General features: G+C 52.0%; 1 protein-coding gene across 9 annotated transcripts in view; it reads right to left on the bottom strand.

Moving 5' to 3' along the window:
- Positions 1–23,726, bottom strand: part of HIVEP3 (HIVEP zinc finger 3) — a 409,994-nt gene that overhangs the window by 319,072 nt on the left and 67,196 nt on the right. The window contains exon 1 of one of the 9 annotated variants that reach the window (XM_068167462.1): positions 21,621–22,369. The exons of the other annotated variants lie outside the window; for them this stretch is intronic. The gene's annotated coding sequence lies outside the window, so the exon portion shown is untranslated. Of the gene's footprint in view, positions 1–21,620; positions 22,370–23,726 lie in introns of those variants that run through there. 9 annotated transcript variants of the gene reach the window in all.

Raw genomic sequence — 23,726 nt, 5'->3', positions numbered from 1 at the left:
CACCCTGCTTTGGATGCAGCCCAGGCTGCCCTTGGCCTTCTGTGCTGCCAGTGCCCATTGCTGGCTCCTGCCCAGCTTCTCCCCCCCCCCAGCACCCCCAAGTCCTTCTCTGCAGGGCTGCTCTCAATCTCATCATTCCCCCAGCCTGGACTGATAATGAGGATTGCCCTGACCTAGGTGCAGGACTTTGATCTTTGCTTTATGGAACCTCATGAGATTCTGCTGCAGGCTGGGGAGTCCAGAAGGGAGAGACTCCATCATCCAGACCCTTATCTCCAGCACACAGCTCTCCCAAGCTCTGCTGTAGCTTTTCTCAGTTTCCAAAGAAGATTTTCTCACTCAGCACAGTTGTTTTTCAAAACACAGCTTGTTAAAATGCAAAGAAGCTGAGCTCAGAGTTTAACTTCAACACCTCTCACAGCACTGCCAACAAGAACAGCACAGCAGAGCCATGCCCCTGCAAAGACCCCAGGATCATGTGGGACATGAGCATCACCATGGCAGGCTAGGGGAGGAACATGGTTCTGGCTCATCCAACAGGCAGGAGCTCCTGGATGCACTAAATTATGAGTCCAAATCCTCTCCTCTCCTCTCCTCTCCTCTCCTCTCCTCTCCTCTCCTCTCCTCTCCTCTCCTCTCCTCTCCTCTCCTCTCCTCTCCTCTCCTCTCCTCTCCTCTCCTCTCCTCTCCTCTCCTCTCCTCTCCTCTCCTCTCCTCTCCTCTCCTCTCCTCTCCTCTCCTCTCCTCTCCTCTCCTCTCCTCTCCTCTCCTCTCCTCTCCTCTCCTCTCCTCTCCTCTCCTCTCCTCTCCTCTCCTCTCCTCTCCTCTCCTCTCCTCTCCTCTCCTCTCCTCTCCTCTCCTCTCCTCTCCTCTCCTCTCCTCTCCTCTCCTCTCCTCTCCTCTCCTCTCCCCTCCTCTCCTCTCCCCTCCTCTCCCCTCCCCTCATCCTCTCCTCTCCTCTCCCTTCCCCTCGGAGCCTCTCCAAACCAAACCTCTCCTCTCCCAAGGTGTGATGAACCAGAAGTCTCTCTCAGACCAAGCTTTGCTGAGGCAAACCCCATCATGACAGACCTGGAGTAAGCACACCTCCATGGAAGAGCAGCCTCCTCTTCCTAAGAACATCACAGGAGTGGTGGGGGCTGTGTGCCCCCAAGATCCTGCAGGTGCTCTGCATTCCTGCCAGCTCTGAGGTCAGCCATAGTTGTCTCTGTCATGCACCTCTGATCAGGTATTCCACAGACTTGAGGAGTCCCAAATGCAGCTTTAGTGCTTTACCCTGGACTGTGAGCTCTCAGCCAAGACTGCCTCTCATTATGATGATGTAGATACAGCCTTAATCTCCTCCTGGTAAGGAAATTACTCTCTTCTCATCACTCTAATAGCTGATCATCACATTTATCCTAATCTGAATTCATCTTCCTGACCACAAGGAACCAGAACTTTGTAGAGAAGCAGCTGAGATCCTCCAGTGCTTCCTCTGCCATCATAATTCTGCCTTCCACCCTTGAAGACACCTGATGGGCTGTCCACCTAGCTCATAAATTCATAGAATGGCTTGGGTTGGAAGGGACAAGGACACCTCCCACCAGCCCAGGCTGCTCAAGGCCTCATCCAGCCTGGCCTTCAACACCTCCAGGGAGGGGGCAGCCACAGGCTCCCTGGGCAAAAGACCTTTAAGATCATCCAGTCCAACCAGCAGCCCAACACCACCATGGCCACCACACCATGTCCCTGGGTGCCATGGCCACAGGTTTCTTGAACACTTCCAGGGTGTTCAACACTTCCAGGGTGTGAACACCTCCACTCTTTCCTTGACTATCTCCAGGGATGGAGATTCCACCTCCCCCCTGGGCAGCCTGTGCCAATCCCTAACCACTCTGGCAGGGAAGAAATTTAGAATAGGAATGGAATGGAATGGAATGGAATGGAATGGAATGGAATGGAATGGAATGGAATGGAATGGAATGGAATGGAATGGAATGGAATGGAATGGAAAAGGGAATGGAATGGAATGGAATGGAAAAGGTAATGGAATGGAATGGAATGGAATATGGAATGGAATATGGAATGGAATGGAAAAGTGAATGGAATGGAATGGAATGGAATGGAATGGAATGGAATGGAATGGAATGGAATAGAATAGAATAGAATAGAATAGAATAGAATAGAATAGAATAGAATAGAATAGAATAGACCAGACCAGGTTGGAAGAGACCTTCAAGATCATTGCATCCAACCCATCATCCAACACCACCTAATCAACTAAGCCATGGCACCAAGCACCCCATCCAGTCTCCTCCCAAACACCTCCAATTTTCCCAGTCTCCAACCTAAACCTCCCCTGGCACAATTTCAGGCCATGAGTGAAGTGAGGCCTCAAATGTTTTTCCAGTGGTCACTTTGTCCTCCCAGCTTGGTGGCCTAATGTGACTTTTGGGGGAAAGCTGGACAGTGAAGAAGATCCTATGGAGATGCAGGTGACAGATGCAGATGGGATTTCTCCCAGCCCATACTACAAGTGCTCAGGAATACAGGAAGGGATGCAGGGTGGATAGCATCCCAAATGCTTTCCCTACAGGAAGTCTCAGGTTCCATGGATCTCTACCTCATGGAACACCCTGAGAGCTGGACCAGAGCCTGAATTCCAGCTCTTCTTCCAGCTGATATCAGACACATTGAGAGCACCCTGGTCAGATCTCAGCAGGTACAGATGCTCAAGCCTCAGCTTGAAAATGATGGATAAGATCTGCTGTGGTCCTGCAACTCTTCAGCTGCACCTAACACTGCGTTAAGGTGCCAGGCAAGAGGAGGCTCCCAGGCTCGTGTGGCATATGGGGGAAGCTCTTTGTGAGTCCAGCAGCTGAGGAGAGGGAAAATGTGGCAACAAGCTCCAGGCTGGGCCACACCAAGAACCTCCTTAGAGCCTCAAGCAGGTAGTTCACAGCTACAGGAATCAGCATGTTGAGAAAGGACAGGGAGTGCCAGGCTGCCCAAACAGGGGATCTCTTCCAGCTGGCTCCAGAAACCACCCTGGTCGAGTGCTCACTGCTGTGTGCTACTGCTCCTGGCCATTTCCTCAACCTGCTTTGCTTGCACTGAACAAAATAACCTTAGCAGAGTGCAATGACATCAGAGCCAGGTGATGCAGCTGCCCACAGTTACCTCTGCTGAGGTTACTGGAGCCCTGCTGGAGAGGTTTGCTCTGCTGGGATTAACAGAGCTGTCTGGGCAAGCTGATGGTAGCTTGATCTTCACTGCAGAGCCCTCTCTGTGTTTTCTTAGGATTCCTGCTCTGAGCAAGAGCAGCAGGGAGGTGTTTTCATACGGCAAGGAGAGGCCATGATTAAAAGAAGAGAAAGCCTCTGATCTTCTCTGAGCAGAATGTTTGCCTTTGCTCGCACCTGCCCAGCACAGCAGAGCTGCTTCTGCCCACTTCAGCAAGCTGGGCAGCTAGGGCACTGCACAGACCCAGGAGTGTAAGAGGTGTTAATAGGTGACCAGCAGGACAAAAGAGGTGATTCTGCCCCTCCCACCAGGAGTATAGAGTCCAGTTCTGCGACATGGAACTGTTGGAAAGGGTCCAGAGGAGGCCATGAAGAAGATGGGCTGTGGGCTGGGGAACCTCCCTCATGGGGACAGGCTGGGAGAGTTGGGGCTGTTCAGCTTGGAGAAGAGAAGGCTCCAGGGAGACCTTAGAGCAGACTTCCAGTACCTGAGGGGCTCCAGGGGAGCTGGGGAGGGACTTTGGACAAGGGCTGGGAGTGACAGGGTGAGAAACAATGGCTTTGAGCTGGGGGAGGGAAGACTGAGAGTGGAGATGAGAAAGAAATTCTTTAGAGTGAGGGTGGGGAGACACTGGCACAGGTTGCCCAGAGTGGCTGCAGATGTCCCCTCCCTGGATATGTTCAAGGCCAGGTTGGAGGAGACCTTGAGTAACCTGGGCTGGTGGGAGGTGTCCCTGCCCATGGCAGGGGGGTTGAGACTGGATGATCTTTAATGTCCCTCCCAATCCAAACCATTCTATGAATGAATATGATTTGGAAGCAAACACAGCTGTTCCAGATGTGGACAGCTTCATGAGGAAAGAGGACAGTGATACTCTCAGGGAAAAACTCTTGCCCTTAGAGTGACAGCCATGGCTCAGGATGCCCTCCCTTGCAGGGACCAAGCACCAGGACTGCCCATCCACCCTGCATGGTCCTGCAATGCAGGTGGGAGGCTGATGGTGGAAGCTCCTGCAGCCTGCAAGTCTCCACTAAGAGACTAAAAGGATCAGAATGAATCACTGTGGGCATAAAGAGGAAGCAGGAGTCAAGGTGAGAGCCACTCATGAAGGTGCTCTAACAGCTGCAGGACCAGGTTCAGAGCTCCATGGCTGAGGAAAAGCAAAGCAAAGGCACAGAGGATGTTTCAAACAGAGCTACTCCCCTCCTCTGAGGTACTTCAGGGAAGGAGATCTGAACTGAACTTCAAGAACAAGTTTCCTCAAAGGGAAACCAGGGAGACCTTGAGAGCTCATCACACAGCAGTACCCCTGGATGTCAGGCTTCGAGGGCAGCCTTGGGGCACCAGGGATGTCCTTTAACCACTCAAATCTGCCAGTGACAAGCAGGCCCCCAAAGGAAGCACTGGCACTGCTGAAGGCCCTGTCCCACAGCTGCAGCTGGAAGCAAGAGCACAGCTGGAAGCAAGAGCACAGCTGGGCTGGTGCCTCACAGCCCCAGATGTGCAGAGCTGGGTGCTGAGGAGATCCAGACAGGTGCAAGCGCAGCAGATGCTCCTGACAGAAAGGAGCCAGGCCCACATGTGGGGGATAGATGCTCATCACCCACATGAAAGATACATGGAATCAGGCAGGGACAAGCCCCCCCACTTGCAAAGGCAGTGGGCAACCCTCACTATCAATCCAGGCTGAGGATTAAGGGTGAAGAGGAGCCCTGTGGAGAAGAACTTGGGGTGCTGGGGTGGGAAACACTGGACATGAGCCAGCTGTGAGGCCAGGCTGAGAGAGTTGGGGTTGTTCAGACTGGAGAAAAGAAGGCTTCAGGAGACCTTCTGGTGGCCTTTGACAACTTAAAGGAGCTGAGCAGAAAGCTAGAGACAGACTTTTGAGCAGGGCCTGTTGTGACAGGACAATGGGGGATGGTTTGCACTGAAAGAGGGAGATTCAGAGTGGAGAGAAGGAAGAGATGTTTGACACTGAGGGTAGTGAGACCCTGGCCCAAGATGCCCAGAGAGGTGGGGGATGCCCATCCCTGGAACCTTTCCAGGTCAGGTTGTTTGGGGCTCTGAGCAACCTGCTCTAGCTGCAGATGTCCCTGCTGGCTGCAGGGGCTTGGACTGGATGAGCTTTGGGTGTCCCTTCCAGCCCATGCTGTGTTTCTGTTATTGCACAGCCACAGAACCAGCAAACATCTTCCCAGGCACAGATGTTGTGGACACTGCTGGGGCAGAGATGGGACAAGGATTAGGAAGGGATGGGACAGGGAAGGGGCAGAGATGGGACAGGGAAGGGGCAGAGATGGGACAGGGAAGGGGCAGGGAAGGGACAGGGATGGGGCAGAGATGGGGCAGAGATGGGACAGGGAAGGGGCAGGGAAGGGACCGGGAAGGGGCAGGGATGAGGCAGAGATGGGACAGGGAAGGGACAGGGAAGGGACAGGGATGGGACAGGGAAGGGGCAGGGATGGGACAGGGAAGGGGCAGGGAAGGGACCGGGAAGGGGCAGGGATGAGGCAGAGATGGGACAGGGAAGGGACAGGGAAGGGACAGGGATGGGACAGGGAAGGGGCAGGGATGGGACAGGGAAGGGGCAGGGAAGGGGCAGGGAAGGGGCAGGGATGGGACAGGGAAGGGGCAGGGAAGGGGCAGGGAAGGGGCAGGGAAGGGGCAGAGATGGGACAGGGAAGGGGCAGGGAAGGGACAGGGATGGGGCAGAGATGGGACAGGGAAGGGGCAGGGATGGGACAGGGATGGAGCAGAGATGGGACAGGGAAGGGGCAGGGATGGGACAGGGGAGGGGCAGGGATGGGGCAGTGGCAACTGAAAGCAAGGGACTGAAGGGCAACAAGAGCAGCAAGTTGCAGCGATCCAGCAGCAGTTCTCCTGAAGCCAGGAAGCCTTGAGGGGAATTCTTGTCAGCATGGGGAGACATGTTCCTGGTACCCCTCTGCTGCACTCAGGAGCCAAGAAAAACATGTGCTGTGAAAACAGACACTGTGACAGTCCCACCTGCCAGCTCTCCCCAGGGAGCCCTGCCAGGCACCCAGCCCACTGAGGAATCCCAGGCTCAGTTCTCTTTCCTGGTGTCTCCAAAGAGCTTGGCCCAGGAGGAGATTGTCCTTCAGGAGTCTGCAGCCTCTTGAAAACCTCACACCTCTCTAAGCAGCAATTTCCATCCATTATGGTTGTGCTACTCAGTCCCTTCTCTACCCAGACACCCTCAACTCCTCCTTTGCAGCCCTCTCCCTATTCTGTCCTGCCTGCAGAGCCCCCTGGAAGCTCTTCCCTTGTGCTGTGTCCCACACAGCAGGCTGCCCAGAGAGGTTGTGGAGTCTCCTCCTCTGGAGCCTTTCCAGCCCTGTCTGGATGTGTTCCTGTGTGACCTGTGCTGGATTCTATGGCCCTGCTCTGGCAGGGGGGTTGGACTCAAAGATCTCCAGAGGTCCCTTCCAAACCCTAACAGGCTGGGATCCTGTGATCCCTGCTGTGCTCATGCATAGCTGAGGAAGCAGCTGATGCTCAGAGACCTTTGTGGAGAAGAGGAGCAGACCTGCACCCTCCAGGCTCTGCCTCCACCCTGTGCTTGCCTCAGCTGCATCCTGCAGGGGTTGCATACAGGAGCTGCTGCTTCTACCCTTGAAAGGAACCTTATGCAGTTTTGCAGTCACCTGATGAACTGAAACTCCAGTACCAGGCAGGTTTCAAGGTCTCCACACACCAGACAAGGTCTGGCTCTGGAATGAAGAAACTAAAAGACCTTAAGGTGCTGGAGCAGGTCTAGAGAAGAGCAACAAAGCTGTGAAGGGTCTGGAGAACAGGGCTGGGGAGGAGCAGCTGAGGGAGCTGGGGGTGTTCAGCCTGGAGAAGAGGAGGCTGAGGGGAGACCTCCCTGCTCTCTCCAGCTCCCTGAGAGGAGGCTGCAGTGAGGTGGGGCTTGGGCTCTTCTCCCTACTCTTAGCTGACCTAATACCAGTGGGACCATTCCCCCACTGCTGGTGGTGCATCTCCCATCTCCTCTTTTCTCCTCCTGCCCTGCACCCCACGTGCTGTCTGAGCTATTTCTTTCCACAGACTCTAAATGTGCTGCCCAGTGGCAAAGTGACCTCTCTGTCCCAGTTGTATGACACAGCACAAAGAGAAGATCAGGCCTTAAGTTTCCCCTAAGACTTCAAATGTTCACATACTCCCCAAGTCCACTCCTCTCCACAGCAGGTAATGTCCTTGCCCCTGACATCAAATGCACATGGAGTGATTTGACTCTCTGAAGTCATCACAGAATGGCTCAGGTAGGGAGGGACCTCACAGATCATCTACTTCAACCTCCCCTCCATGTGCAGGGACATCTCTCAACCAGAACAGCTGCTCAAAGCCTCATCCAACCTGGCCTTGGACATCCCCAGGGAGGAGGCATTCACAGCCCCCCTGGGCAGCCTGTGCCAGAGTCTCACCACCCTCCTACTGAAGAGCTTCTTCCTCAGCTCCAGTCTAACCCTGCTCTCCCTCAGCTTCAAATCATTCCCCTCCTCTGTTCAGCACCGGTGAGGCCACACCTTGAGTACTGGATTCAGTTTTGGGTCCCTGGATGCAGAAAGGGCATTGAAGGGCTGGAGCAGGTCCAGAGAAGGGCAATGAAGCTGGGGAAGGGTCTGGAGAACAGGGCTGGGGAGAAGCAGCTGAGGGAGCTGGGGGTGTCCAGTCTGGAGAAGAGGAGGCTGAGGGAGACCTCATTGCTCTCTGCAGCTCCCTGAGAGGAGGTTGGAGCCAGCTGGGGGTTGGTCTCTTCTCCCAAGGAATAAACAACAGAACATGAGGAAATGGCCTCAAGTTGCAGCAGGGGACGTTTGGGTTGGACATTAGAAGAACTGAAAGAGAAATCAAAGCCTGGCACAGGCTGCCCAGAGCAGTGCTTGAATTCCCATCCCTGGAGGTGTTTCAAAGAGGCAGAGATGTGGTGCTGAGGGTTTAGCACCAGCCTTGGTAGAGCTGGAGAATGGTTGGACTGGATGACCTTAATGGCCCTTTCCTGCCTACACAATTCTGTCCTAGGACCTGGGGCACATTCTGGCACCCCCCCCATGCCAGGAGGAACTTTCCTGAGTTGGGCAGAGCTGGGCAGCTCTGCTGCAGCATCAGCTGCCTGGGCACCAAACTGCTGCAAACAGCCTTCAGCAGAGCTGTCAGCAAGAGAAGGAAGGAGAGGAGGGACATATCCTGCCAGGGTGTCTGGGGTAGGGACAAATGGGTGCTTTCAGCCCAGACCCCTCCCAGAAGCTGTCTGGGACACTCTGCTGTGCAGACCACACAACTTCCCAGGTTCTAATGAGGAGGAGAAGGAGTTGAAGCTGATAGAGGGACGATTGTGCCCTCACACCGCAGTGCTCGCAGAGATGTTTGTGGTCAGCGTGCAGGTGGCAGCCCTCAGCTCCCCAGCTCAAACCTTCCCTTTGAGCACCACCCCCTCAAGCCTCTCCTGTGTCTGGGCACGCACAGAGAACCTTCCTCAGCTTTCTAAGAAGTCACCAAGCTGCTGATTAAGTCCCCAAATGAAGGAGCTGCAGCGAGTTGCTGAGAGCTGAAGGAGGCTCATTAATGCTCACCCAAATCTCCTGAGGTCACAAATCCTCTGCTGCTACAACCCCCCCACGTGGTTCATCACCCCCACAGCTCCCCATAACACAGATCTTCTCTTTGCTGGGAAGCTTCCAGTCTGCTCCCCTCCACACTGCTCACTTCTTCAACAGCAAGAACAGAATCCCAGCATGATAGAGGGTGGAAAGGGGCTCTGGACATCAGCCAGTCCAACCCCCCTGCTGCAGCAGGGCACCCACAGCAGCTTGCCCAGGATCACAATGGCTGGGGAAGGGTTGGGATCTCTCCACAGAAGGAGACTCCACAACCTCTCTGGGCAGCCAGGCTGTCAGCAGCAAGGAAGCAGTGCTCGTGGGTATCAGAGAAGAGAGCAAACAACAGAATGGTTTGGGTTGGATTGGACCTCAAAGATCGTCCAGTTCCAACCACCCTGCAGAGATACCTCCCACCAGCCCAGGTTGCTCAACCTGGCCTTGAACACCTCCAGGCAGGGGACATCCACAGTCACCCTGAACAGCCTGTGCCAGTGTCTCCCCAGCCTCACTACAAAGAATTTCTTCTCCAACTCCACTCTCAGTCTCCCCTCTCCCAGCTCAAAGCCATTGTCCCTCGTCCTGGCACTCCCAGCCCTTGTCAAAAGTCCCTCCCCAGCTCTCCTGGAGCCCCTTCAGGTACTGGAAGACTGCTCTAAAGTCTCCCTGGAGCCTTCCCTTCTCCAGCCTCAACAGCCTCAACTCCCCCAGCCTGTCCCCTTAGCAGAGGTGATCCAGCTCTCTACTCCAGCTCCATCTAGCTCCAAAAGCAGTGCTTTCTCCTGCCCAGCTCTGCAGCAAGAGGAGAAAGCCCAGCAGCAACCAACAGCACATCTCAGCCAAGCACAAAAGGTCACCAAGGCTGCAGATACAAAGATTTGTGGCTGGAGAGGCAAACTCAGCCCAGGCACCAGGTTTTAGGTAGAGGAAGTCAGTCAGAAAGGAAAACCTCAGCAGCCTGCTCCAGGGGGAAATGTCCTTGCCCATGGCAGTGGGGCTGGAGCTGGATGATCTTTCAGGTCCCTTCCAACTAACCCATTCTATCAATGAACTTAGGAATAAACTTTCCCCCAAGCAGAAGGTGAGAGCACTGGAATGGGTTGCCAAGAAAAGTTGTGGAGTGTTCAGCCCCTGGCAGTGTTCAAGGCCAGGTTGGATGAGGCCTTGAGTAACCTGGTGTAGAAGGAGATGTCCCTGCCCATGGCAGGGGAGTTGGAGTTGGATGATCTTTAAGGGCCCTTCCAACCCAAACCATTCTGTGATTCTCTGATTTAAAGGCTGCTCTGCTCTCTGCCCTGATCCAGCTGTAGTTTCCCCACCTGCCAGCTGTTTACACTTCTAGCAAAATTAATCCTGACCTCCTCAGGCCAGAGAGGCCAAGAAATGAACTGTAGTAGTTAGCTACCAGAGAGCTGCACCCACGGTGAGCTACTCAAGGAATGGAATGGAATGGAATGGCATGGCATGGCATGGCATGGAGTAGAGTAGAGTAGAGTAGAGTAGAGTAGAGTAGAGTAGAGTAGAGTAGAGTAGAGTAGAATAGAATAGAATAGAATAGAATAGAATAGAATAGAATAGAATAGAATAGAATAGAATAGAATTAACCAGGTTGGAAAAGATCTTTGAGATCATCGAGTCCAACCTATCACCCAACACCATCTAATCAACTAAACCATGGCACCAAGTGCCTCGTCCAGGCTCTTTTTAAACACCTCCAGGGACAATGACTCCACCACCTCCCCTGGGCAGCACATTCCAATGCCCAGTCGCTCTGGGAAGAACTTCTTCCTAACATCCATCCTAAACCTCCCTTGGCACACCTTGAGACTGTGTCCTCTTGTTCTGGTGTTGGTTGCCTGGGAGAAGAGACCAAACCCCATCTGGCTACAACTTCCCTTCGGGTAGTTGTAGAGAGCAATGAGGTCACCCCTGAGCCTCTTCTTCTCCAGGCTAAGCAACCCCAGCTCCCTCAGTCTCTCCTCACAGGGCTGTGCTCCAGATCCCTCCCCAGCTCTGTTGCCCTTCTCTGGACTCAGGCTTGGACTGGAATCTCCAGCACTGAGTGAACCCCAGGAAATTTCTGGGTATCTTTTATGCTGGGAGGTGGGTGGGGGTGGTGTTTCTTTGTTTGTTTTGTGTGTGTGAGTTTTGGTTTAGTTTCTTAGATTGCTTGGTGGTTTTTTTCCCCCCATTAATTGCCTTTCTTCTAAACGAGCTGCTCTGTAAAATCCCCAATTTCTCCACCAGATGCTCTCACAGATCCCCCTGTAGCACTCAGGCTTCTTGTTCTGAGTAGGAGCAGTGCTGTCTCCAAGAGAATTCAGTGCTTGGCAGGCTGGAAGCAAGCAATTCACCTTCAAGCAAGCACTCACCTTCTCCTGCTATGAATAATAAATACCTTAATTTATTAAGTGAGCAAACTGCAGGGGACCAGACCTCGTTAGCAGCTGCACTGTAATAAGCCGTGGTAGCAACCCAGCCCCTGGGCCTGCCCAGCTCTCTGCAGCTGAAAATGAAACTGAAACCTTTGCTCAGTTGTCTGAAGTTTATTGCAAGTTAAACCAGTTCCCTGCCTCACAGAATCACAGAATGGGAGGGGTTGGAAGGGACCCCTGGAGATCATCCAGTCCAACCCCCCCATGCCAAAGCAGCATCACCCAGGGCAGGTCACACAGGGACACATCCAGGTGGGATTTGAAAGTCTCCACAGAAGGAGATTCCACAACCTCTCTGGGCAGCCTGCCCCAGGGCTCCAGCACCCTCACACCAGGTTTTCTCCTCATGTTGAGGTGGAACTTCCTGGCTTCCAGTTTGTGTCCATTGCCCCTTGACCTATCCCTGGACACTGCTAAAAAGGGCCTGGCCCTTTGTTATTGACCCCCAGCCCTCAGATGTTTATAGACATTGTTCAGATGCCCAAGAGGTTGCCTTGAGCAACCTGGGCTGGTGGGAGGTGTCCCTGCCCATGGCAGAGAGGTTGGAAGGTGATGATCTTTGAGGTCCAGCCAACCCATCCCATTGTCTGATTCTATGATCAACACCACAAGGATGTGGTAGTGAGGCACAGGCAACAAGCAGAGAATGCCCAAATCAACCCCAGTCTCAGTCTGAACTCATTCCTCTGTTTAGGTACATTTTAAAAGAGGTGTAATTAGCTACCACATCTTAAGCTGGGATTTTCAAAGCTGTAGAAGCAATTTACACGAATCCAGCCTGCAAAGGGCAGCTGATGGTGCCTCAGAAACCCTCAGCCAGTGTAATTGCATTCATTTTCTCCTGCAAATTAGATACATTTTTAGCCAAAATAACCTGGGGCCATGCACAGAAGTTACAGCTGATCACAGACCAAGCAGGAGGGCAGAGCTAAGGTGAAAGACTCAGATTGTGCTGCTGTCTTCACATCTCAAACCATCTTCAGTCTGGAGAAGAGAAGGCTGTGAGGAGACCTTCTTGTGGCCTTCCAGGATCTGAAAGGGGCTCCAAGAAAGCTGGGGAGGGACTTTTGAGGCTGTCAGGGACTGGGGGGGGGATGGAGCAAAACTAGAAATGGGTAGACTGAGATTGGATGTGAGGAAGAAGTTGTTCCCCAGGAGGGTGGTGAGAGCCTGGCACAGGTTGCCCAGGGAGGTGGTGGAAGCCTCATGCCTGGAGGTGTTTGCAGCCAGGCTGGATGTGGCTGTGAGCAAGCTGCTGTAGTGTGAGGTGTCCCTGCCCATGGCAGGGGGGTTGGAACTGGCTGAGCCTTGAGGTCCCTTCCAAGCCTGACAATTCTCTGATACTATGAAATAGCCAAAGATGAAGACAATCCAAGCATCTTCCAGTGAGGAGTGGTTGGGCAGAGTCCCCCTCTCCACTGGGATCCAAGAGCCTGTGAAATCAGTCAAATAACCAAATTCTTCCCCTCAAGCTTTAGATCTGTTTAAGGTATTTAAGATAATCTAAGTCCTTATATTGGCACAAGCTGTTTAAAATGATCTAAGGCTTTGAATGGGTTTAAGCTGCTTACACAGCTTTAAGGTTTTAAAAAAGGTTTAGAGTGCTAAAAAACATTTCCCCCCCAAAAGCCAAGTGGGGTGGTTTGTTGGGAGCTGGCTGTACCAGGTCATGGGCCTCAGGATGGTGCAAATGCAGAGATACTGCATGCAGGAGTGACACAAAGTCCAAGGCACAGCTTCAAAGATTGCATCAGGTTGGAAGGGACCCTCAAAGGGCATCTTGCCCAACCCCCCTGAAGGCAGCAGGGACATCTCCAGCTAGAGCAGGCTGCCCAGGGCTAGAGCAAGTCTGACCTTGAATGTCTCCAGGAATGGAGCCTCCAACACATCCCTGGGCAACCTCTTCCAGTGTCTCCCCAGCCTCACTGTGCAGAACTTCCTCCTGAGGTCCAACTTAAATTTGCCCTGCTCCAGTTTCAAACTATTGCCTCTCATCCTATTCCCAAAGCCCCTTCTGAACAGTCCCTCCCCAGCCTGCCTGCAGGTCTCCTTCAGGTACTGGAAGGCTGCCCTAAGGTCTCCCTGGAACCTTCTCTTCTCCAGCCTAAACAGCCACAGCTTCCTCAGCCTGCCCTCAGAGCAGAGGTTCTCCACTCCTCTGAGCACCTCTGGACCCTATTTTGGACCCTCTCCATCAGGTCCATGTCCTTCTTGTGTTGGGGTCCCACAGCTGGACCCAGCACTGCAGGTGAGGTCTCCCCAGAGCAGAGCAGAGGGGCAGGATCCATCTCTCCATCTCTGGCCACCCTGCTTTGGATGCAGCCCAGGCTGCCCTTGGCCTTCTGTGCTGCCAGTGCCCATTGCTGGCTCCTGCCCAGCTTCTCACCCCCCAGCACCCCCAAGTCCTTCTCTGCAGGGCTGCTCTCAATCTCCTCATCCCCCAGCCTGGATTGATAATGGGGATTGCACCAACCTAGGTGCGGGACCTTGCACTTTGCCTTACTGAACCTCACAAGTCAGTACCAAGTCTACAAACACTGAGTTTGTGGATGAGTTCTCCTGGCAGAGGTTTCAGAGGAGCAGCACACCACAGGTAGTGCTCTGGAAAGGAACACAAGCTACCACAAGAAGCTGCAGAAAACCTTAGTGCAACAACTCCACTCTGTTAGGGACAAGCAGACAATGTGAGAGCAGATAAACCCTGCAAATGCAGCTTGCTTCTCCTCCTTTCCACCACCCTCACGTCCAGCTTTGGATCACCAAATCACAGTATTCCCCTTCTCATGTTCTTCTTAGGATTGCACCATTTGCAAGCCCAGCACTGTCTTTGAGGATATGAAATCCAAAGTGCTGCAGAAGTTCAAAAGTCTCCATTAGCCACACAGGTCCTTGCCTGGAGCAGTTCTTCTGTAGTTCAGTGGGTGGTGGAACACAGAAGGGCCAGGAAGGCTCTTCCAGATGGCCAAGGTGGGTGCCACTCTCATCTGCATCATTGCAGCACTAGGTTATCTCCACTCACAGAGAGTTTTCACTCAAGGAGCAATGCTCAAGCCCAATGCTTCGAGTTAACAACACATCCCATGGTGGTACAGAGCTCTTGGCTGCAAGGAGCACTTTTATCTTCACAGGTCCTTCCTGGCAGATCCATCTGGACTCCAAGCCTCCCCAGAGTCCCCACAGCTCACTTTCTCAGGAGATGTGAACTGGGTCCTGCTCCAGTCCTGCATCAATTCTGGAGCCTCTGTTCCAGGAAGGATCTGGAGGTGCTGGAAGGTGTTCAGAGAAGGGCCACGAGGATGAGCAGAGGGCTGGAGCTGCTCTGCTGTGAGGACAGACTGAGAGAGTTGGGGTTGTTCAGTCTGGAGAAGAGAAGGCTTCCAGGAGACCTTCTTGTGGCCTTTCAGGATCTGAAGGGGGCTACAAGAAAGCTGGGGAGGGACTTTTGAGGGTGTCAGGGAGTGATAGGACTGGGGGGATGGAGCAAAACTAGAAGTGGGTAGATGGAGATTGGATGTTAGGAAGAAGTTGTTCCCCAGGAGGGTGGTGAGAGCCTGGCACAGGTTGCCCAGGGAGGTGGTGGAAGCCTCCTGCCTGGAGGTTTTTGCAGCCAGGCTGGATGTGGCTGTGAGCAACCTGCTGCAGTGTGAGGTGTCCCTGCCCATGGCAGGGGGGCTGGAACTAGGTGATGCTTGAGGTCCCTTCCAACCCTGACAATTCTGTGATTCTGTGATCCCTCCATGCCATCTAGAAGCAGCAAAATGCAGTTGCAGAGGGACAAAAGAGCCCTTTTTTTTCTCAGCCACTCGAGCAGAGGCACTGTGGTGCAGAGCCACCCTCTGCTCCCATTCACACAGACATAAAGGCAGAGCATCTGGCCACGGTTCAGAAGTCTTTAATTACACAAACGAGCTGATCTTAAATATCTATTTATTGAAACTTGTAAATAACCCAAGATTGCACTCTCCCTGCTAAACACCCCCCAGACAAAGGGAAGCTAGGATCACACAGCCACCCTCCTGCCTCCTTCTTGCCATCTTCTGATTGCTTAACTTTGCAACTTCTGTGTGATATTAATGTAGACATCTTCCCCCCCCACCCCATCCTTGCAGTTTGCTCTTGAGGACCAAGCTCATCTTAGGATTGTTCCCTTGTGAAGAACCAAATAGTTTGGGGCTTGTTTTTTCCTTTTTCATAATCAAGGCTTTTATCCAAAGCTGTGATCTGGACTTGGAATTGTGCTGTGTTCTAGAGTCAAAGAATCGTTGCAGTTGGAAAAGACCTCTAAGGTAATCACCCAATTTCAGTCAAGTCCAACCATAGACCATAAATTCCAACCATTGATCAAGTCCAACCATAAACCATCAAGTGCAACTGCTAATGAGCAAGTCCAACCTCTGATCAAAGTCTCTAACTATAGACCATCCAGTCCAACCACTGATCAAGTCCAACCTCTGATCACCAAGTCCAACCTCTGATCAAGTCCAACCTCTGATCACCAAGTCCAATTTCTGTTCAAAGTCTCTAACTATAGACCATCAAGTCCAACCTCTGATCAAGCCCAACCTCTGATCACCAAGTCCAACCTCTGATCAAAGTCTCTAACTATAGACCATCCAGTCCAACCATTGATCAAGCCCAACCTCTGATCACCAAGTCCAACCTCTGATCAAAGTCTCTAACTATAGACCATCCAGTCCAACCATTGATCAAGCCCAACCTCTGATCACCAAGTCCAATCTCTGATCAAAGTCTCTAACTATAGACCATCCAGTCCAACCATTGATCAAGTCTAACCTCTGATCACCAAGTCCAACCTCTGATCATCAAGCCCAACCTCTGATCAAAGTCTCTAACTATAGACCATCAAGTCCAACCTCTGATCACCAAGTCCAACCTCTGATCATCAAGTCCAACCTCTGATCATCAAGTCCAACCTCTGATCAAAGTCTCTAACTATAGACCATCAAGTCCAACCTCTGATCATCAAGTCCAACCTCTGATCAAAGTCTCTAACTATAGACCATCAAGTCCAACCTCTGATCATCAAGTCCAGCCTCTGATCATCACATCCAACCTCTGATCAAAGTCTCTAACTATTGACCACCCAGTCCAACCATTGATCAAGTCCAACCTCTGATCAAGTCCAGCCTCTGATCAAAGTCTAACTATACATCATCCAGTCCAACCATTGATCAAGTCCAATCTCTGATCATCAAGTCCAACTGCTGATGAGCAAGTCCAATCTCTGATCATCAAGTCCAACTTCTGATTATCAAGTCCAACCTCTGATCAAAGTCTAACTATAGATCATCCAGTCCAACCATTGATCAAGTCCAAGCATTGATCACAAAGCCCAACCTCTGATCTTCAAGTTCAACCACTAATCATCCAGTCCAAGCTCTGATCATCCAGCCCAACCTCTGATCAAGTCCAACCTCTGATCAGCAAGTGCAACTGCTGATCAGCAAGTCCAAGCTCTGATCAGCAAGTCCAACCACCAAAGGCAGCATCAGTCCATGAGCAGCTTTTGCAATAACAAACCTTGAGCAAAATCCAAGTGACTGAGAGAAAAAAATAATACAAAATCCAAATGCTGAGAGAAATAACAACAGAAGTGACAGAAACCTGTTGTGTGCAGTTAGCTGAGAAAATCAGCCTCTTGATCTTCAGTTTAGAGCAGTTGTTCAGTACCTGAAAGGGCCTTCCAGAAAGCTGGGAGGGACTTTTGACAAGGGCTGGGAGTGACAAGACAAAGGGAATGGCTTTGAGCTGGAAGAGGGCAGATTGAGACTGCAGAAGAGGAAGAAATTATTTGGAGTGAGGGTGGGGAGACACTGGAACAGGTTGCCCAGGGAGGTTGTGGCTGCCCTCTGCCTGGAGGTGCTCCAGGCAAGGTTGGATGATGCCTTGAGCAGCCTGGGCTGGTGGGAGGTGTCCCTGCAGGGGGGTTAGAACTGGATGATCTTCCAACCCAATCCATTCTATGATTAACACCACATGGATTTGGTAGTGAGGTGCAGGCAGCCTTCACACCCCAGGGTTGGGGATTACAACAAAGCCTCATCATAAGCTACATGCAGGCAGCAATATGGGCAGGCAAGCTGGTCTAATGGACAGCATCCCTGCCCATGGCAGGGGGTTGGAACTGGATTATCTTTGAGGTCCCTTCCAACCCAAACTGCTCTGTGATTCTAGGATTTTCAATTTACCCAACCTTTTCCTCAGCAAGCACCAGCAAACTGCTCAGGGAAGACTGCCCAGGCACCAGCCTGGAATCTCCACCAAGAGCAGGGTACCTCAAACCTAGTGAACAGCAAGACCATCATCCTACTCAAGAGCTCACCATCTGTGCCATGGACACATAAATGCCCAGCACTGCCATTTGATGAGGTGCAATCAAGGAACCAAAGGCAAGGAACCAAATGTTTGCCTCACAGGATGAGACATTACTGCAACAACAGAACCAAGGAGTCTTTCTTCTCCTAAACTGCCTGCAGAGCAGGACAAGAAGAGAGCCTGACTAGCCTCAATCCAACTATGAGCCATCCTCCTGCATGGGAAGAGCATGTGCCTCACTTCATGGGCACACATGTTGGATGGAGGAAGGCCATTTCATGTGCTGTGCAGTTTTGGAGCACCATCTCCGACAGGATTTTGGCTTCCAGGCCCCCATGGCTTCACAAAGGAAAACTGAATCCTGTTGGTGCTTAATCCACAGCATAACTGAGGAGGAAAATAATGTAATCACCATTGCAGCTGAGAAGCATGGCTCTCACTCCATGTTATAATCACAGAACCACAGAGGTTGGAGAAGACCTCTAAGATCATCAAGTCCAACCATTAACCCAACACTACCATGGCCATTAAACCTCAGGAGCTCCTCAAGCAGACCTGTCCTCCAGACCTTACAGAAGCTCTGTTGGCCTCCTCTGGCTTATTGAATCATTTAGGTCAGAAAAAAACCTTCAAGATCATGAGGTTGGAAAAGATCTTTCAGACCACCAAGTCCAACCCAGCACTTCCAGGTCACCACTAAACCATGGCCCTCAGCACCATGTCTCTATGGCTTTGAAACACCTGCAGAGATGGGGACTCCACCACTGCCCTGTGCAGCCTGTTCCAGAGCCTGACAACGCTTTGGGGGAAGAAATTGTTCTGAACATCCACTATCCAACAATATCCTAACATCCAATGTTGCTATAAACCAAGCCAGGTACACACTCAGAACTCCAGGCCCCCCCTCAGGTGGCTGTCACAGCAACATCTTCCACTCATTGCCTTCTTTCTTGACTTGCAGCCTGCGGCTCAGGCAGTGCTGACAGCCCCCTGCACCTTGCAGCCCAGGAGCTGCACACACACTGACACACCTCCAGCTGAGGCTGGCCCAGGATCAATTTTCCCCCCCCCTGGCAGTGGGTGGTCTGAGCCACACAGCCACCTTACCACTTTCTCTTGGCACAGCACCACATCTTGTTTGGAGACGTGAAGCCACTCCAAATATTTCCCTTCACTCTACCACGGGGCTGCACAGCACGAGTCCTTCACTTGCCAGCCAGCAGATTTGCTTTCCACTGCACAAAGCTGCTGTTTGATGGATTCATCAAACTTACAGTCAGCTGTCAGTAAGGTGGAGGGCTGGAGATGCCCAGCATGAGGAGGAACTTCTTCACTGTGAGGCTCACAGAGCCCTGGAGCAGGCTGCCCAGAGAGGTTGTGGAGTCTCCTTCTCTGGAGGCTTTCAAGCCCCATCTGGATGTGTTCCTGTGTGACCTGTGCTGGATTCTATGGCCCTGCTCTGGCAGGGGGGTTGGACTCAAAGATCTCCAGAGGTCCCTTCCAACCCCTAAGATCCTGTGACCCTGTGATCCTGTCCCCACTGCACAGGGTCAGCCTGAGAACCCATTTCCAGCAACAGATCCACTGCAGCAAGGAGCTGTCAGAAGGAACCTGGGCAAACAGCTTTGGAACAGCCATTAAAAACCAAACAACACTTTTGCCTCAGCAGTTTTCACTCTCCCATACAATTCACTCTCCTGCCAGCATCACACACAGACACAGAAAAAGAGAAATCATATCTAAAAATATCAGTTAAAGCAACAAAAAAATAATGGGGGGTAGGGGAACCTGCAACACAGAGGATTGAAATGGCTTTGAAAATCACCAGAGTCAGGTAAAGGCCACGAGGAAAGAGATCAGAGAATCATACAATGGGTTGTGTTGGAAAGGACATTAAAGATCATCCAGTGCCAACCCCCTGCCATGGGCAGGGACACCTCCCACCAGCCCAGGTTGCTCAAGGCTTCACTCAACCTGGCTTGGAACACCTCCAGGGAGGGGACATCTACAACCTCTCCTGGGCAACCTGTGCCAGTGTCTCCCCACCCTCACTCTCAAGAATTTCCTCATAATCTCCCATCTCAGTCTCCCCTCTTCCAGCTTCAACCCATTCCCTTTTGTCCTATCACTACAAACCCTTGTAAAAAGTTGAGGGGTGAGAAACTTATTTTCATGGACTAAAGCTCAGAGGCCAAAGGGAAGTGGCTGGTGAGGGCTGGATGTGCCTTTGAGACACAGATGATGTGTGATGGATGCAGGTTAGAGGGGGCAAGACTGGGGCAGGGCAGGATGATGCTTGCACAGCTGAGCCTGTCCCAAGAGAATCCTCTTCAGCACCAGAGCATTTGAAAGAGTTCCCATCACACCTCCAGCAACTCTTCCTTTGCTTGCTTCAAACATTCCAGACCTTTTGATTCCAAATCCATCATTCAGCATTAACATGCTTCAGGATATATATAACATATGCTTGAACTCTAAAAGTGACTAAAATAAGTGGGTTAGAAGTTTTGTTTGTGGCAGAGGTGTATTTTGAAGGCCTCTGAGATCATCCCTGACATCACCATGAGCAGCCCTGGCCTCTCCCACTTCGCATTTCAGCAAGGTGATAAATTCTGTGGTGACTTATTTTCAGCAGATCAATTGTGACATCAGGCTTTACTCATTGCTTTTTGCTGGCAGCCCCCAAAAACAGGGCTGTGAGTCAGCAGCAACCTCAGGCCCTCCCTCCAGAGAGACAGGAGATGGTCCAGCCACTTGTGGTTGTCTCCTCCACTGGGTTTTATTGACCAAGCTCCTTTCAAAGACGCCCATGCGTCCCACATCAAGAGCTGCCAGAGCGATGAGGTGATGCATGGGAGGGGAAGCAAGCAAGAGGCAATCTCACTCTGCACTGAAAATCTGGGCTCCTTGGGGAGTGGGCAACCCATCTGAAAGTCCTGAGTCCCATGGGATTCCCATGCAGGGAACTTCAAGCAGCCCTGGAGTCGCAGGGCTGTGGGATCCTCCTCTCCCAGCTGTAGGGAGAGGCAGCTCAGCCAGGATCATTACAGCCAGGGTCACTGGGGCCATCCTGGGTCACAACAACCCATCCAGACCAGCCCCAGGCTGGGACTAGCAGCTGGGCTCCTCCTGGGGATCATCCCAGTAGCTATTTCTGGGGCTCCTCCTCTCTCTGCTCCCAGGAGATGCCAGCAGTATCCCATGTCCCTCAACCACGAGGGCTTTCACACGCAGCCTCCTCAGAGCCTGGGCTGAGCCACACCACGTGCAACCTGCCTCCTTATCTTATTTCAGTCATTGGCAAGAGCAGCCAGTTGTGATTGCACCTCCAAACAGCCCAGACTCACAGCGCCCACACCTCAGGAGCTGGGGCTGCTCCTGCTTCTCACAGCAAGGATCATCAGTGGGACAGAACCGATCTAGCAGCAGGGATTATCTATACAGTAAAGGTATAGAATCAGAGAATTGTTTGGGTTGGAAGTGCCCTCTAAGATCACTGAGTCCAACCAGCAACCCAGCACCACCATGGCCACTAATCCATGTCCCCAGGTGCCATGTCCCCACCTTTCCTGAACACCTCCAGGGATGGGGACTCCACCACCCTCCCTGGCCAGCCTCTTCCAATCCCTGCCCGCACTTGCAGCAAAGAAATTATTCCTAATCTCCAACCTAACCCTCCCCTGGTGCAATTTCAGGCCCCAAAATCCCTCTTCCCCCATGCATTCCCCCCACAGCTCTGTGTCCCACCCAGCAAATACCGATGGAGCAGAACCCCAGCGAGTGCTGCTGTCTGCAGTCGCAGCTTAGAGTCACAACTTATTACTTGCATTTTCAATCTGCCAGGGACTCACACTGAGATCCTGGCCAAATGGTTCCCCCTCCCCTCCTTCCCTCCTCCCCATTTCCCACACAGGGAAGGAAAAAAAGAAGTAAAACACAGAAAGGTTAAATAGGAACAAAAAAGGCCACACTGCTCCCTCCCCCCCCCCCCCCCCAACATCCCTACCTCAGTTAAGCACTGAGAACAGAGCTGAGCAAACCCATGACTTCCACAGCTGCTGCCTTTCCATTCTTGGCATAAAAGTTCCTGAGCTTTTTAAGGAACTAAGTGAGGAGATGATTTTTTTCTTTTAAAGTTGTTTTTGGTTGGGTTTGTTGGGTTTTTTTTTGGGAGGGGAGGGGTGTCCTATGAATTCTGACATCCCTTTTGCAGTCAGGTCAGCAAGGTGTTGAAACAGGGGTAGTCACCAACCAGCCCTCTTAGCCTCTTGTGGAAGGCCCCCCCTTCAGACAACATCATGCACCTTGAATCAGGAGAAATCAGCCTGCTGGGATGCATTTTTCCTTGGTGCATCCATAACTAAGCCACCTCAGCTGAGCCAGCTGCAGGTATTTAGCTCTTGGTGGAGAAAAGAGACCTTTTTTTCCAGCCCCAAACTATTCTAAAGTGGTTTGTGCTCCTACCAGCACGAGGCAGAAAGACTCACTCCCAGCTGGTCCAATTAAAAATGATAGGTTTAGGTCAATATTCTGTTCCTGCTCTCCTGGCACTGTTCTCTTCTTCATCAGCTCCAGGTCTTGAGCAGAGAGGGCTGAGATTTGTGGTAATTACTGGACCAGCCTGGGGCCAGGTGGAAATCCAGAATTAAAGTGCACCTGAGGAGAAGGCCTTTAAGTGACTTTGAGCCTGGGCTTCTCTAGGGGTCCATAAAACTTCTTGGCTCATCAACAGCTATCTCAGTTCCCAGCAAATACCTGCATGGACAGAACTCCACTGACCAGGCCAGCCACGAGCTGTAGCAGCAATGAGCCAAGATGCTGGAGAGCCATTTGAAAGCCACGACCCTGCACGTCGTGGGTGTTTATGGAGTTTTACAACTGTTTCAAGCAAAATAATGAGCAGGATCCTTCACAAGCACGAACCAGTCAGATGACCCTGGCTCCAGTGCCTCAGAGAACAACAGTTTCATTTCCCTTCCTCGGGAGGTGATGAAAGGATAAAAGTCGGAGTGATCCAGGGCCACCAATTCCCGCCAGTCTCAAGGTATTGCAGAGGCCTCATAAAAGGGCAACTCCTGGCAGGACTCAGATGCCACCATCTCTGCAGAGGAGCACTCTGGCTCTGGTACAACATGAGACAAAATCTGCTGTGTCCTGCTCAAACTGCTGGGAGGAGTTTTTTTTGGCTGGGCAGCGCAGGAAGGGTTTTGCGATCCCAGAGGCAGCAGAGCAGAAGCCCATAGGGATGGGGATGTAGGGATACAGGGGAAGCCTCTAGGGATACAGAAAATGATTTGATAGGAAAAACACCCCCTTCCCTTCCTCCTCCCTCTCAGGTACCACCAGCTAGGGCTTTCTCAGGAGGTTTCTCATCCAAAATATTTCCCACCAGCCTGAGCAGAGCGATAGCTCAGGGCTGGAGACTCGCAGCGAGCTCCCACATGGCACAGCTTTGCAGAAATCCCACTGAGCAAGCAAGGCTGGCTGAAAGGAGGGAGAAATAAAGACCAGCACCCCCCTCCCCCCCACCCCACACACATTTTGTTACAGCTGGGAGGATTTGAAATCTCCAAAAGACAGGAAGGGAAAAACATAAATAAAAAGTAGCTTTGAGCAGGCTCCTTCCTGGGCACGGAGTGAAAAGCAGAGAGCAAGTCCTGTCCCCGCAGGACCTCGCAGCCCCAGCGTGAGCTGAGCATCGCTGCCTCAGCACGAGGGAGTGAGGGGCTTGGGGAAGCATCACCACCTTGGATCCTAAACCACGAGGCTGGGGGTCACCAGCACTCATCAGCTTTCAGCTTTGCCATTTCTGGCAGAGCAGGAGGGGACAAGAGGCACTTGCAGCCCTGCGCCCGGCCAAAATCAGGCATGGAGGAGTATTCCCCTACCCCTGGCTCCAAAGCATGCTTTCAACATCTTCTCCTGCATACACCCCCAAAGCAAACTCCTAATTAAATATTATCTGCTTTTGGAAGTTGGACACGGACACACACACACACACACACAGAGACCAATCTGCATATTCAGTTTTGATTACTTTTTATCTGTCAGGTTAAGCTCTTCACGAGTTCTCTTTCTAGGAAGCCTCGAAGGGTTGTTTATATCAAACCAG

This window comes from Melanerpes formicivorus, unplaced genomic scaffold, assembly GCF_026170545.1.
Source record: "Melanerpes formicivorus ecotype bairdi unplaced genomic scaffold, bMelFor1.0.p_v2 SCAF_118, whole genome shotgun sequence".
NCBI classification, from domain to species: Eukaryota; Metazoa; Chordata; class Aves; order Piciformes; family Picidae; genus Melanerpes; species Melanerpes formicivorus.
The sequence above is the reverse complement of the archived record's forward strand: the minus strand, read 5'-3'. Positions and strand labels throughout refer to the sequence as shown.